Here is a 14,007-nt window from a genome sequence, read left to right as displayed (position 1 = left end):
AGCTGTATGAAAAGACATATTTTAATATATAGATATTGGATGGAATACTAGTTACCACAATTGAATAGTCATATGATAAATGATATATTATTTTAAACAATTTATATTTGCAGTGAAACATTCTTTTACATTATTTTCACTTAAATTTCATTTATAGAACAGTATACTCTGCATTCAATAAATTACTGAAATGGTTAATAATACAACAACAAATACTGCAACTTCCAGAATCACAAAAATCAAAAGATATAAACAAAAACGTCCCTACATGTATCAACAGTTGTCACTTAATAGACAGAACTATGAAGATTTAGAATAGGATGTTAACAAATTAGGTACTCAAGTTAAAAAGAAAAAAATACCAAGTAAGCTTACTACCAAAAAATCAAACAATAACAGTTAATTTTAGTACATTCCCAGGAAACAGAATATATGATTTTTCTTAACTTGATCTGATACATCTTAAATCTATAGAAAATGATTCATATTGCATGACTAAAATATTATGTAAACAAAAATTCCATCACTTTTTTCAGATGCAACATGCATACCCCAACCCATCCTTCTTGATCATAAAGTATACCAGCATTCCACTATAAGATGGGGAGCTGTAGTGGCTCATTGGGTAGCTTTCTGGACCTGTGAAATAAGGTAGGTTCAAATTCTACCATCAGACCAACCTGGGTTAGCTACCATGGTGTGTCCTTGGGCAAGGCACTATACTTAAAGTTCCTTGGCACTAAATAACTTACTTGTGTTGGTTTACCATAAAAGGCCAAACCAAACACAAAAAAACAACAACTTTAAAATATGAGTTTTGTCAATACTAAGTAAATGAAAATCATACTGAAGAAATGTTTTTGTTAATACAGTTTAATGGATCTAAAAAATCTCTTTCTTCTGCAGGAGTTTAAAATGTTAAATTAAAAAGGTCATGGTACACATTGCTTTGTTCGTACACATCAGGCTCCGTAACCCATATCCAACTAAAAATTTTAGTAGAGTCTGAATAAAACATATTTTAATCTGGATGATAATATTCTTTCTCCATTCATATATTACACCACCAAGATTGATCCAAATAAGATTACATTTTACTATAACACTGAGGATGAGTATGCCTCTAACAACTGACAAATGTGGAAAGAATGGAGTTAAACTGAACTTTGATTTCTTTTCAACCATAGCACAAGATGATCATTTATTATGAAAAAACCTGAATAAAGTTGGAGTTCATAACCATGACAGTCTTGATACAATATAAATTCAATATATTATTGTTGTCTTGAGGTATAGTTCTGTATATTACAATCTCACACAAGATCAGGGTATATTTTAGTACCATACAGTTAATTCGGGATTGTATTAATACCTATTCTGGTGAATGAACATTAAATAAGGTTTACTATTTTGGAACCAGTTGCAATAAAGTTTACTAAACAAGAGAAAATATGACTTTACTATAATATCTAAAATGTAAAATCTGCAAACAGAATACTTGCTTGACTTTACACTTCAACTATATCATAATATTTATTTGAAATGAATTTATACAAATGGCATTAAATTGGGTTTCAGGCTGGTAATGACAATGGTAGTAGTGAATAGGGACAGTCAAGGGACTAGGGAACTTCCATGTTAAAAAGGGTATATCCACTCTGGGGACTATGTAATTTAACATGGGAGAAAAAAAAATATCCATTCTAGGGACAAGGGGAATTTAACATGGGAGAAAGAAAAAAAACTATTCACTCTAGGGACAAGGGAAATTGAACATGGGGAATAAATCGTGGGACTGTCTTGGGACTAGGGGAAATGGAACAGGGTCGGGACCCTATTTTAATAAGGTCCCGACCTGATGGGTCTATGAAAATGGAACAGGCGAAAATTGAAACAGGGAGGGGTCTCTATTTTTTTATTATTTTTTTAAACAAAAAAATAAAAAAAGGGGTAGGCATTTGAAAGTCAAGATCTTTTCGAGAGATAGGAATGGCCCTGAAAAGGGCCTTTGGTTTTATGTTAATATACCCTTAACATAAAGGGCATCTGTGACATCTTCTTCTTGACCTTAGGCTGCGTCTGACTGCAGGACCATAGATTAAGACTCTTTTGAGGCATCCTTGATGCTCCTTAAGATTCTTCGCATCCACAGGCTGGTGTCTGTCCTGTGGATAACTGTCCAGTTGGATCGGAGATACATTGATATGTCCGTCCGGAACATCATCGAAGACACAAGCGTTGAAGATTGTACGTCGGTCCACATGTTGGGGTGCTGAGTAACAGGTGAAGGAATGCAGTGAACTGTACTTATTTATAGGGGGAGGAAGGATTGAAACGGATTGAGTTTGTTGACCAATCCAAACACGCGTTACAACATTCAGTCAGCCCACGTCCAATCCGAAGAGAGCAGTCTGTGACGTCACATAGTCTATATAGATTCGCTAGCGCCTGTGCGCAGTCAATCTAAGCGACAGTTTTTCAACATGACGGAAACTCAGAAAACGATCAGTTTGGGTGCACTGATGGTGGAGACTACCCAAGGGAACCCAGACTTACTTGCAGAAGAGGTGAATTGGGATTTTGTGGATTTTTTTACCTTGCAAGAATTTGTTCCTGAACCTTCGTCACCTTCTCCTTCATTACCGCACATGGAAAATTTTAGACAGAGACAGAAAGAAGAATTGGAGAAATTTATACAACAGCAAAAGGAAGCGGAACAAGCTTTGCTCCTACAGCAACAGCAGCAAGAAGAAGAGGTAAGAAAAAAACAACAACAAGAAGAAGCAGCAGCAAAGAAACAAGGGTGTCAAAATCAAACGGTCACGGTACTGTTAGACATTTTAGCGGAGTTAAGAAGTCTGAAACAATGTATCAGACTTCTTTATTACGGCCGAAGAGAATACGACCTTCCCAAGCTAAACACTCCAACCCTGTGACTACGCCTACTGCACCACCCTTAGTAATTTCAACGAAATCATCATCAACAGTACGCAGTCCAGAAGTAGGCCTTGGCCATGGCAAAGGCTTAAGACAGTTAAAGTTGATTGTTTAAACTCACCCCTTACACCAAAAAAGGCCCTTTTCAGGGCCATCCACGTCTCTCGAAAAGACATAGACTTTCAATTGCCAATAACTAAAAAAAAACATTTTACCCAATAGTACCTGTCTGTGTATGAGTGTGCGTGAGTGTAGGTTCTTATTTTAAAATCAAAACCCAAAGACACTTACCTTTTATAATTAATTTATTCTTTTATAAATATTTACAATTCACAATTCACAACAGAGCACTTTAAAAAGTTCATAGACTTATTCTGTCTCATTGTTCACTCTCTGTTTTTTTAATTTCTTCACCGTCATAGTCTTTTCCTCCTCTTCCTCCTCACTTTCTTCCCTTCTTTTCTTCTCCTGTTTCTTTTTCTTCACCTGTCTGTTTTCTTCCTCTTCTTCTTCCTCTTCCTCTGAAGAATCCCTTTCTTCTTCTGACTCCTCTTGTTTCTTTTTTGGGCAGTCTGGTGACCAATGTCCTTTTTCTTGACAATAATAACAGGTATCTTGACTTTTGTCTCTTCTAAACCCCTTTTTTTTCTTTTTTGATGGTCTGGACACTCTGAAGACCAATGCCCTTTCTTCTGACAGATATAGCAAGTATCTTGACTTTTATCTTGAAAGGAAGGAGAGTAGTCCCTCGGCTGGTCTGAAGAGAATTTTCTAATGACCCCTCGCAAAGCTCTGATGAAACGTTCGATCTTGGTAGTCTCTTCCATCGTTGTGCTCAGTTTGAGAGTGAAATGAATAGTGAAAGGACAAGACACATACCCTTTATATACGCTGGTCTGCTATGACTATAAATTAGTCCATGGTGTTTAAACTTTAGTCATTTGACTTTTTGCTATCGAGATGAAATGATCCAATTCATTTGAGAAGAAAGAAGAAGAAAGTAAGAGGCAGAAACGTGATCTATCGCCTCGTACCAGGGCTGAAGTCTTGACACAAATTCATGCCAGTGATTTTGAAGAGGACATGAGTGAACCAGAATCCAAACCCTCTAAACAAAGTTTACCACCCTTAGTCAACCCTGAAAAGTACTATGACATTCGAGAGACGGAAAAGCGTCCCTCTAGAAAATTTAGAACTACGGCTTACAAATACACAGTGAAGTTTAAAGATTTCAAGTCTGAAGTACTGTTAGAGAAAGCAGAAGGGTTCATCACCAACATGTGGGATTCTTTGCTCACCACACTCAAGTGACAATGTCAACCCAAAGAAGATGATCGCTTGAGACTTTCCATACAACATGACGGCTTGAAATCCCCTGTTTGGATCGAGTTTAGCAGCCCTGCAGAATTGACCACTTCCAAAGTCATGGACAAGATTCAACACGTGCAACAATCTAATGACCAGTTTGACATCACCGATGGAAAAGCCACACTGGACATGACCCACGTCTCTCCTCCTCAAGGGACCGGACAATGCAGAAAGACCTTATTGGTCAACAACCTTCGCATTACCAAAACAAGTCTTGTCCAAATTAACAATTTTCAAGACCACGTGTTTAACCCGAGCCATCGTGGTGGGATGAACTTATGCCGACAAGAACGACAAGGTAGAATGGAAAAGAGCCTGGGAGAACATTCGAAAATCGAACCGAGCCAAACAACGAAATGAAGCAGAACTTCTGTTACAACAAGCATGCCTGTCCAAAGACACATCCTGTGGCAATCCTGAGATGCAAAAAATTGCAAAATGCCCTAGCTCCACGATACACCTTGAAAGTGCACCCTCAAGAAGTGCGCGGGTCTCTGTTGTTTCGAGGGAAAGACTTTAAGGATGGATTCACCTCTATCATCACGATGACCATTTCGATACCATTACCACTATCACTGGATTCCTGGGATACAAATATTACTGTGAGAAATGTGACTTATGATGATTATAATAATCGAGAGCAACACAAACATTGTGGATCGAAATGCTCAGGATGTTTCGCCTCTCAACCCTGTCTGAGCGAAGGGCAAGAAACAGTGCATTGTCCTGCTTGTCTGCGCACATTTGTCAGCCCTGCCTGTTACCAACAACATCTGAAGATGCAAGGTTCACAAAAGAAATGTGCTTGTCAACTCCTGAGATTGTGCCCAATGTGTGGACAATGTCTATGTATCAACAGTACCAAGGCACACGTATGTTCAGGAAAGAAAAAATGTCACATTTGTCACTGCATCGTGGACTTGGAACACCAATGCTACATGCAAAAATACCAATCCCAACCAGAGAAAGAGGATGGTCACAAGAAGAAGAAAGGCAATTTCATCTTTTTCGATTTCGAATGCATGCAAGAGACTGGTATTCACATTCCAAATTTCTGCGTGGCTCATCGAGCGTGCGAGAAGTGATTCAAGAACCTATCTTGAGTTATTGCCCTCACTGCAGTAAGATTCCTGGAGGGCGTGAAAAAATCTTTCAAGGACCGAACACACTAGCCGATTTCACACAATGGGTCTTAGACCCCATCGACAAGACGTGGAGCCAAGAGGACATCGAACATTATTATGGAGAATGTCATCACCATGCCACGGTGATGGCTCACAATTTCTCCGGATACGATGGACAGTTTCTTTTGAGATGTTATACGGAACGTGGCATCGAGCGTCCTAAAATCACTTTGAACGGAGCCAAAATCATTTTCATGCAAGTGGGACAAGTGCAGTTTAAAGATTCGATGAGCTACTTAGCCATGCCTTTGAGTCGAATGCCTAAAATGTTTGGAATGACAGAAATGGCTAAAGGGTACTTTCCACACTTTTTCAATACAGAAGCCAATCAACACGCCGTTCTACCCCATTTGCCTCAGGCTCACTATTACGACCCTGACAACATGCGTACCGAACGAGAAACTTTCTACGCTTGGTACCAGGCTCACGCCTCCGATACTTTCGACTTTCAGGAAGAAATGCTAAAGTATCGTCGTTCCGACGTGGACATTTTACGGCGATGCTGTGGAAAATTTCGAGAACTGTTCATGGAACACGGAGGGGTTGATCATTTAAAAGAGGCTTGCACCATTGCCAAAGCGTGTTCCTTAGTCTACCGACAACGATTCATGCTTGAAAACACTGTGGCTGTCATCAGTCCTCAAACGACCAACTATGTCAAACGTCAATACTCGGTCAAAGCCCCATGCTGGTTGCATTACTTGTGCGACAAAGAAGACAAATGGATTCAGCATGCCCACAACGGACAGGACGAAAAGATCATCGGAATGCATTCGGTCGATGGCTGGGACTTAGAAAACCCCAAGATCATGTACGAGTTTAACGGTTGCTTATTTCACGGATGTCCCGTCTGTTACCCTGACCGCGGCACTAAAAATCAGTTCTTACAACAAACCATGGAAGACTTGTACCAGGCCATTTGTCAGCGACGTCTAAAGTTAGAACAGGAAGGATACCAAGTGGTGGAAATGTGGGAACACAAATACAATCACCGTTTGAACACCGATCCCGAGTTTAAACGCCTCATGGAAAGTTACCAGTTCATGGACCCCCTGAACCCAAGTGATAGTTTGTACGGAGGAAGGACCAATGCCACCTGTTTGCTGTACCAAGCTGACGAAGAGAAAGGAGAAGAAATCAGATACTTGGACGTGTGTTCACTGTATCCCTACGTGTGCAAATATTGTTGCTTTCCTGCAGGGCACCCACAATTGTTCACCGAACACATCGACCTAAAAAACATTCGACAATACGAAGGCTTGATCAAGTGCAAAGTTTTGCCTCCCACGAACCTATACCATCCCGTCTTACCTCGCCATTGCCAAGGCAAACTTATGTTTCCTTTGTGCCGTACTTGTGCTGAAACGTGCAACCAAGATCAACCTTGTCATCACACCCAGGAAGAACGGGCCTTGACGGGGACATGGGTCAGCGTAGAATTGTTCAAAGCTCTGAACATGGGATACCAACTGTTAGAAGTGTACGAAATTTGCCACTTTCCCAAGACACAATAATTCCACAAGGGTGACCCCACGCAGAAAGGCATTTTCGCAGACTACGTGGATGTCTTTTTGAAACTGAGCAAGAAGCCAGTGGCTATCTGTCCTGGTGTCACACTCCCGAAGACCAAAAGACATTCAGAGAGAAATTCTGGGCACAAGAAGGCATTACTTAAGATCACATTGAGAAAAACGAAGGCAGGCGATCGTTTGCCAAAGTGATGTTAAATTGCTTGTGGGGTAAAATGGCACAATGACCGTGTTTACCCAAGATGGAGTATTTGACCGAACCTTCCCGCTACTTTCAGATGATTCACGACAAAGCCAAATTCATGAAACACGTGGACGTCGTTCGTGAGGATTTGATTTTGGTGAATTACGAAGAAGATCTGAACTTTGTAGAAGATGACCCCTTTGGAAATGTCATCATTGCAGCTTACATGACAGCTCATGCTCGCTTAAAATTGTACGAAGCTTTAGAACTGTTAGGGGACAATGTCTTGTACTTTGACATGGACAGTTGCATTTATATCGATCACCCGAGTCAACAGCACCCTGACATCGAAGGAGACCGTTTAGGAGCCTGGACAGACGAGCACCCCGATGACAAGATTCTAAGTTTCGTCAGTGGCGGTCCCAAAAATTACGGCTACGAATACTGGGACAAACAAGGAGAAGTGCACACGAAGTGTAAAGTGAAAGGACTTACTCTGAATTATCGTACCAGTCGAGTGGTCAACTTTGGCGTATTGAAAGAAGCCTTGCAGTCTAGAGAAAGTGACCACCTATCAACCCAACAAGATTGTACGTTTACCCACACACCACATCGTCAGTCGACCCTTGGAAAAAGTCTATCAAATCGTGTAGCAGAAGCGAGTGCGGCTTCCCACCCACTTTACTTTGCCGTATGGACATGTCGGAATAAAACATTGGTTGTAAGAGGATAGCCACCCACCAGAAGGATGACTTCGCCACAACAAGAATCGAGTGAGAAATCCAGTGAGAACTCCAAGTTCAAACCCTACCATTTTCCAGTCTTCTTACCTGACTATTCTGATTATGCCCGTCGATTGGACACGTTTCAAAAATGGCCTACGGATAGGGAAGGATTACCTTCTTCGTATGTTTTAGCTAGAACAGGATTTGTCTACTTCGGACCTGAGTCAGGATTGGGATACGAAGTACAGTGTTTCGCTTGCGGACTGAAGTTACGAATGGATCTATGTATCTACAAAGATTCAGCTATTCTGGAACATACTCGATGGTCTCCGCACTGCCCTTACCTTTCAATGGCCTTTCCACCCATTAAACTACGGTACAATTATGACGGTACCTTAGAGACGGTACCTTCCAAAACTAGACGTAAACACATTGCATCCTATTTCATTGTTGTTTCTTTTCCACATAATAGCTTATTTTTTATAAAATGTTAAACTTTACTAATCTTTTTTCAAGATCACTTTAGTTTGCAAAAATATATCTTGTCATTTATTGGCATTCTACATTGAATTTTGTAAACTAGCTATAAACCTGACCTAATTACTCAACTTAACTGCTGACAGAAACAGTCTACAGTAAATGTATTTCATTTCTATAGCTCGATGGATAAACATTACATCTTTTAAAGCTGTGCACAGAATAGGCCGACATATCACGAGTCAGGAAAACATGGGGGTGGTATCCCCTGTGTCCAAAATTAATATCATTTTGAATAGAATATTCTAGTGACAATTGCCTCTTTTCAAATGGTAAGCATTGCTTTTTTTTATTTTCGTCAATCTGTCAAATTCGGTATGCATTTTGCTTTAATATTTGAGATGGAAACCTTAGGTGCATAGAAATGTCAGACAGCATTGTACATCATGGATGGTGTCCAACATACTTTTATGATCATAAAACAAAATCCCATTTTTTAGTTATGGCCACTGATTTAAAAAATATTCATCCAAGCTAAATATAATAATAATAATAATGCGGTCTTTGTATAGCGCCTAATCTTTAGAGGCTCTAAGCGCTTTGCAACATTAGACAACATAAAAACATACACAATGATATGATTACAAAAACAAACACCATGAAATTAGAAAACATAAAAAACATGCTGAGAATATTTAAGGTAGTTAACATTATTAAGTCATTAAGTTTGTTTTTGTAGTCAGAATAAGTAGTTTTGAGAGCACTCTTGAATGGGATCACTGCGTCTTTGTGTCTAAGTTCAGTGGGCAATTCATTCCATGTTGCTGGGCCCTGGTATGCAAAAGAATGCTGTCCATGTGACTTTGTTTTCATAGTGAGAATAATGAGTATATGATTGTCGGAAGAGGAGTGTAAGTATCTTGCTTGTGTGTACACATAGGTGAGGTCGGATAGGTATGTTGGACTAGAGTCTGTCAGTGAAACGTAGCACAGAGAACTAATGTTGTGTTTGATTCTGGATCGAATGGACAGCCAGTGTTGGGTACAGAGCAGCGGGGAGGTGTGCTCTGATTGTGGTACCCTAGGTATGATCCAAGCAGCTATGTTTTGAACTTTTTGAAGTCTCTGCAGTAGATATTAAGATGAACCAGACAGAATTGAGTTACCATAGTGCAGTCTTGAAAGTAGTAATGAACACACAAGTGTTTTAGTGGCATCAACTGAAAGATATCTGAGAATGGAGCTGATGCGTCTCAGCTCAAGATATGCAGCCTTGCATATGTTCATGACATGTTGGTGCAATGTGAGAGTACTGTCCAGAGTAACACCTAGGTTTTGTACTGATTGTGTGAATTTAATATTGGTGTTGCTGATATGTATTGTGTGAGGTAAAGGATGTGAATGAGAAAGTCTTTGTGTTGTAATCAGAATGGCCTCAGTTTTATCATCATTCATCTGCAGCGTGTTACAAGTCATCCATGATTTCACATCAGAAATGCACATCTCTACACCTTGGATGGTAGCATCAACTTCAGTTGGGTGGCTAGATTTGTATATTTGGGTGTCATCAGTGTACAATTGGTGAGACACTGGATGATGATCTATGACACTTGAGAGCAGCTGAGTGTATAGAGTGTAGAGAACAGGTCCAAGAACAGACCCCTGTGCAACACCACAACATAGATCAACTGGGCTGGAGTGTAATCTATTTGCAGACACAATTTGTGTCCTGTGGCAAGGGCGATATGCAGATTGTACATTGCTAAAAAGACTGTTTGAATTCAGACAAGATGCAAACTGGGATTGAACAACCTTTTGTAAGATTTTTTATATGAATTGGAGATTAGAAACCGGGCAGTAGTTCTTTAAATCCTTATGGTGTAGTGTTAGTTTCTTCAGCAGAGGTTTTACAATGGGAGTTTTGAAAAATGATGGAAATTATGCTGATGAGAGAGAGGTATTAATAACATCAGTTAGTGAAGGCAATACTGGATCTAAGCACTCAAGCAGCAGTAATGTTGGAATTGGATCAAGTTCACATGACTTTGGTGCACTCTAGGATGATTATTTAAAGATGAAAATCTCAAGTGGAAACCTTTCTGGTCAGCCATCCCATCCAAAATCTCCTGAAATGGAGATTATTTTGCAGACTCCAAGATTTCCTCTTATCCTGCTGGTATGTTCTATTTAGTTTATCTGGTCTCTTTTTATTTTTTATCAATTGCTTTTATACCATGCCACAATTGGAAATTCTTTATCAAAAGTATATATAAATTTCATCATTTTTCTGTCTGTTTAATAAGATGTGTTTAAGAGTACTTACTTACTCATGATGCTGTATATATGAGATTAGATGTTTTGTTAAAAAAGAATGCATTTTGTGATATATTGTATCACTGCTTTATATACAGTGGTCATTGCAACCAGTATGCATTTTGTTTACATGCCAAAAAGTCCAGTCTGATTTCTTTGTTTCTTTTTTACTGCAATTAAGGAGTAGTGATAATCTTTATACTCTTAGCTGCATCCAGAAGGACAACACCATCACCATCCCCATCCACTCTGGAGTGGAGAATATAAAGATTTCTCTCTGCCAGTTCCTTTGCAAGTAGTAAGTATTGAGGATGGAAAAAAATGTACATTATAGAATAATGAAACAAATACTACAGGTGTTGACTTATATATAATCTCTTATTTCATTTACAGCTCTCTAAATACGAGTAGGTCAATTATACACTGTATTTATGAATTTAATTCTCATCTAAGGTAGTAGAACAATTTTATGTTTGACAAAATGTTGGGTAATTTGTGGCCATACACTAAAAACACATTTTGTAGCATTTAAAAATGCTTATGTTCAATGCACGTAAAACTCATTGGTTTGTTGTCACTTCAGTTGATAATAGTCTTGTCATCTTGTAGACATTTTGAATGTTAGTGTTCAATGCTAAGGTCATATACATTGATTCAACATCAAAATTTGTTTGCAAAATGGAAGATTATGACATGAAAGCACAAGCTCTTGTAGCTTAGATAATGTTATTTCAGAACATTGTGAGATGTTAATTAATTAAATTATAGGTCATAAAACATACTGTTCAAGACTTATTTGTGCAAATAAACAATGAATTGTTTTTCATTGATGTGTCGACTGTTCATCATTCCATTGGTTTTTTTATTTTTCTTTCTGATGTATACCATTGTCTTGTGTAAGTCAGACGCCTAAACCATCTACATTGAATGCAGACTTTACAGACACCAGCAGTGAAACAACATATCCAGGGAATAAAAAAATAAAGGATTATAGGGAAAAGTTTTCTTATAAACTGTACAAAAACCATGTATTTCATTTCATAAATATATTTCATTGTTACACCCATGTTCACTGTACAGATCTTTTTAAGGAGTTTATAATAATGATCTTGATCTTTCAAAACTAATTTCATCACAAATCTGTTACAGATTTCCAGTTCAATGTACTTATGAAACTGGACACAAATATTGAGAATTTGTTGGAGCAGCTGGCCCTCCAAGTTCATACACAAGGCCCAGACACAGAATATAGAGAAGAAATTCTTGCAATGCCATGTGATTCAGTGGAGGAACTAGAGGGCCTTTGCCAGAGGTTGGAGGAGAATCCCAAACTCTCCAAGAAGATGGTAAATTGGGGCTTTATTTTCTATTTAAAAAAACTGTTATAACCTTTATTTGCTGTTGTGAACCTCAATATGCATTATGCAAGTTCTGCAGTGCCTGTATAATTATTTTTGGGGGTGGGGTGAACATGTAGTGGTCGGCTGTTTTGTCTTACGGATGTAGGCCAAAACATGTTTAGAGATGAACATGTAACAGGTATTTTACTACATATACACTATTACATATTATGTGGCTACTTTAATTCAATCCTTGAGTGAATGTCATTTATGAAGTTAATAGATTCACGGTGGTTAATTTGGTTTATAATTGCTATTAGTACATTGTGTTGCATAGTTAATGTTATCAAATTTTTTTCAAGTTAGAGAAATTAAATTTGCTTGCAAAACCATGGCAAAAAATAACTATATACAAGCATATTTTGTCACATCGATCATGAAATACTACTACTAATAATAATATCAAAATCAAAAAATAGTATTATTATTATTATTATTATTTTCAGATATGCTACTTGAGCTCCCTTGGCAGGTTTACAATTGGGGATAGTGTCTGCAGGATGATGAAAAAGCTTAAAACAAAAAGACTGGCCAGAGTATAATCCAAAGGGACGTAAAGGGAAAAAAGCATTTCAAGAGCTTGTGATATGTCAGGTTTTGATAAGTAAGTATGCCTTGATTTAAATTGTGTTTTTCATGTGACTTGCCAGAGATTTTTAAATGAATTGATAAAGTAACTTGAGACATTTCAAAGTACATGTTTTAAAAATATTCCATTGATTATTGCTGGCATTTAGAAAAATGCAATGCATCCTTTGTTGTGAAACTTATTTTAAAACATTGTATTACACTTGCAGAAGCCTGCTTGAAAACTAATGGCAAAGCAAAGGCAAATGGAATGGAAGAGACCATATCAGAGACCCTCAAATATGCACCCAACCAACGCAGAATGATAAAAAACAAGGTAATCCAAATGACTCTTATTTCATCAATATTGGATTCAGTTTCGTCTTTTAAAGCATAGTATTTGCAAAGCGGATGCATTTCTAAACTGATAACAAAATCAGCTTATCCTATTGCCCAGGACTATCAGAGCTAGAGTCCAGCTAACTACAATATGCATATATCTTGTCTGATCGGACAAGTGCCTCCATTTGGAATTTTTATTCACATGAAACATTTGGATGAAATAAATTCATCTTTGTGCAAATTGATTGCACCATCCACTTGCCAGAAATGACAAGTAAGTGCAAAGTTATCTTGTATCATGGCTTAACGATAGTAAGGGAAGCACAAGTGCAGTGAAGAAAATTTCATACATTTTTATAATGCTGATTAACATGACTTCTGCATATGTAACTAGTGCTGAGATGATATGACTTTATTTAAGCATTACAATTTTGTTTTAATTTGCAGGTGCCTGAGCAGAAGAAGTAATAGATAAACTTTACAGTGGAGTTGGAGACTGATTCTGATTCATAATCTTAATTAAATCTAGAAAATAAACATTAAAGTCATATTAAAATATCTGTTGTATTGTTTCCTTCTTTCATTTTTCTCTTAAAAACAAATGTCTAAACCTTTAGTCTGTAAATTCAGTGGATTCCTTATCAGCCCATCTACGTTTACTTTACACCATGCTACTTTAAAAAAAAAACGAATTATCCCCATTGGGGTAGGTCCCCCCAACCCCCCACCCTACTTTGTCAACTTACCTGCCACATTTAAATCTAATGGAAGGCCCTGCTGTAAAGCCTGTTAGTAAAACTACCCAACAAGAGGATTTCATACATTTGCAACTCCGTGATGGATGGTAATGTTTTCATTTTTGTAATGTAGATTTGGACATTCTTGCCACCAGTATGGAATATGTGTTTCAGAAACACAAGCAGCTTTCATCAGATTTGCATATAGGTTTTATATGTTGTGAGTATGTTGTAGGAAGTTTAT

The 14,007-nt window shown here is 38.1% G+C and overlaps 2 long non-coding RNA genes across 5 annotated transcripts in view; one reads left to right on the top strand and one right to left on the bottom strand.

The window, feature by feature from the left end:
- The window catches only part of LOC149789907 (uncharacterized), a 2,017,354-nt gene that overhangs the window by 1,777,248 nt on the left and 226,099 nt on the right, over positions 1–14,007 (bottom strand). The window lies entirely within an intron of this gene.
- Positions 9,801–13,583, top strand: LOC149789910 (uncharacterized). Its single transcript, XR_016423992.1, has 6 exons — positions 9,801–10,580; positions 10,926–11,015; positions 11,867–12,063; positions 12,564–12,721; positions 12,915–13,021; positions 13,474–13,583. It is a non-coding gene; the product is annotated as an uncharacterized LOC149789910 (long non-coding RNA).

The sequence above is a fragment of the Sinohyriopsis cumingii genome, chromosome 10 (assembly GCF_028554795.1).
Source record: "Sinohyriopsis cumingii isolate HCF-2022 chromosome 10, ASM2855479v2, whole genome shotgun sequence".
NCBI lineage: Eukaryota > Metazoa > Mollusca > Bivalvia > Unionida > Unionidae > Sinohyriopsis > Sinohyriopsis cumingii.
Note: the sequence above shows the minus strand (reverse complement) of the source record. Positions and strands in the feature narration are given on the sequence as shown.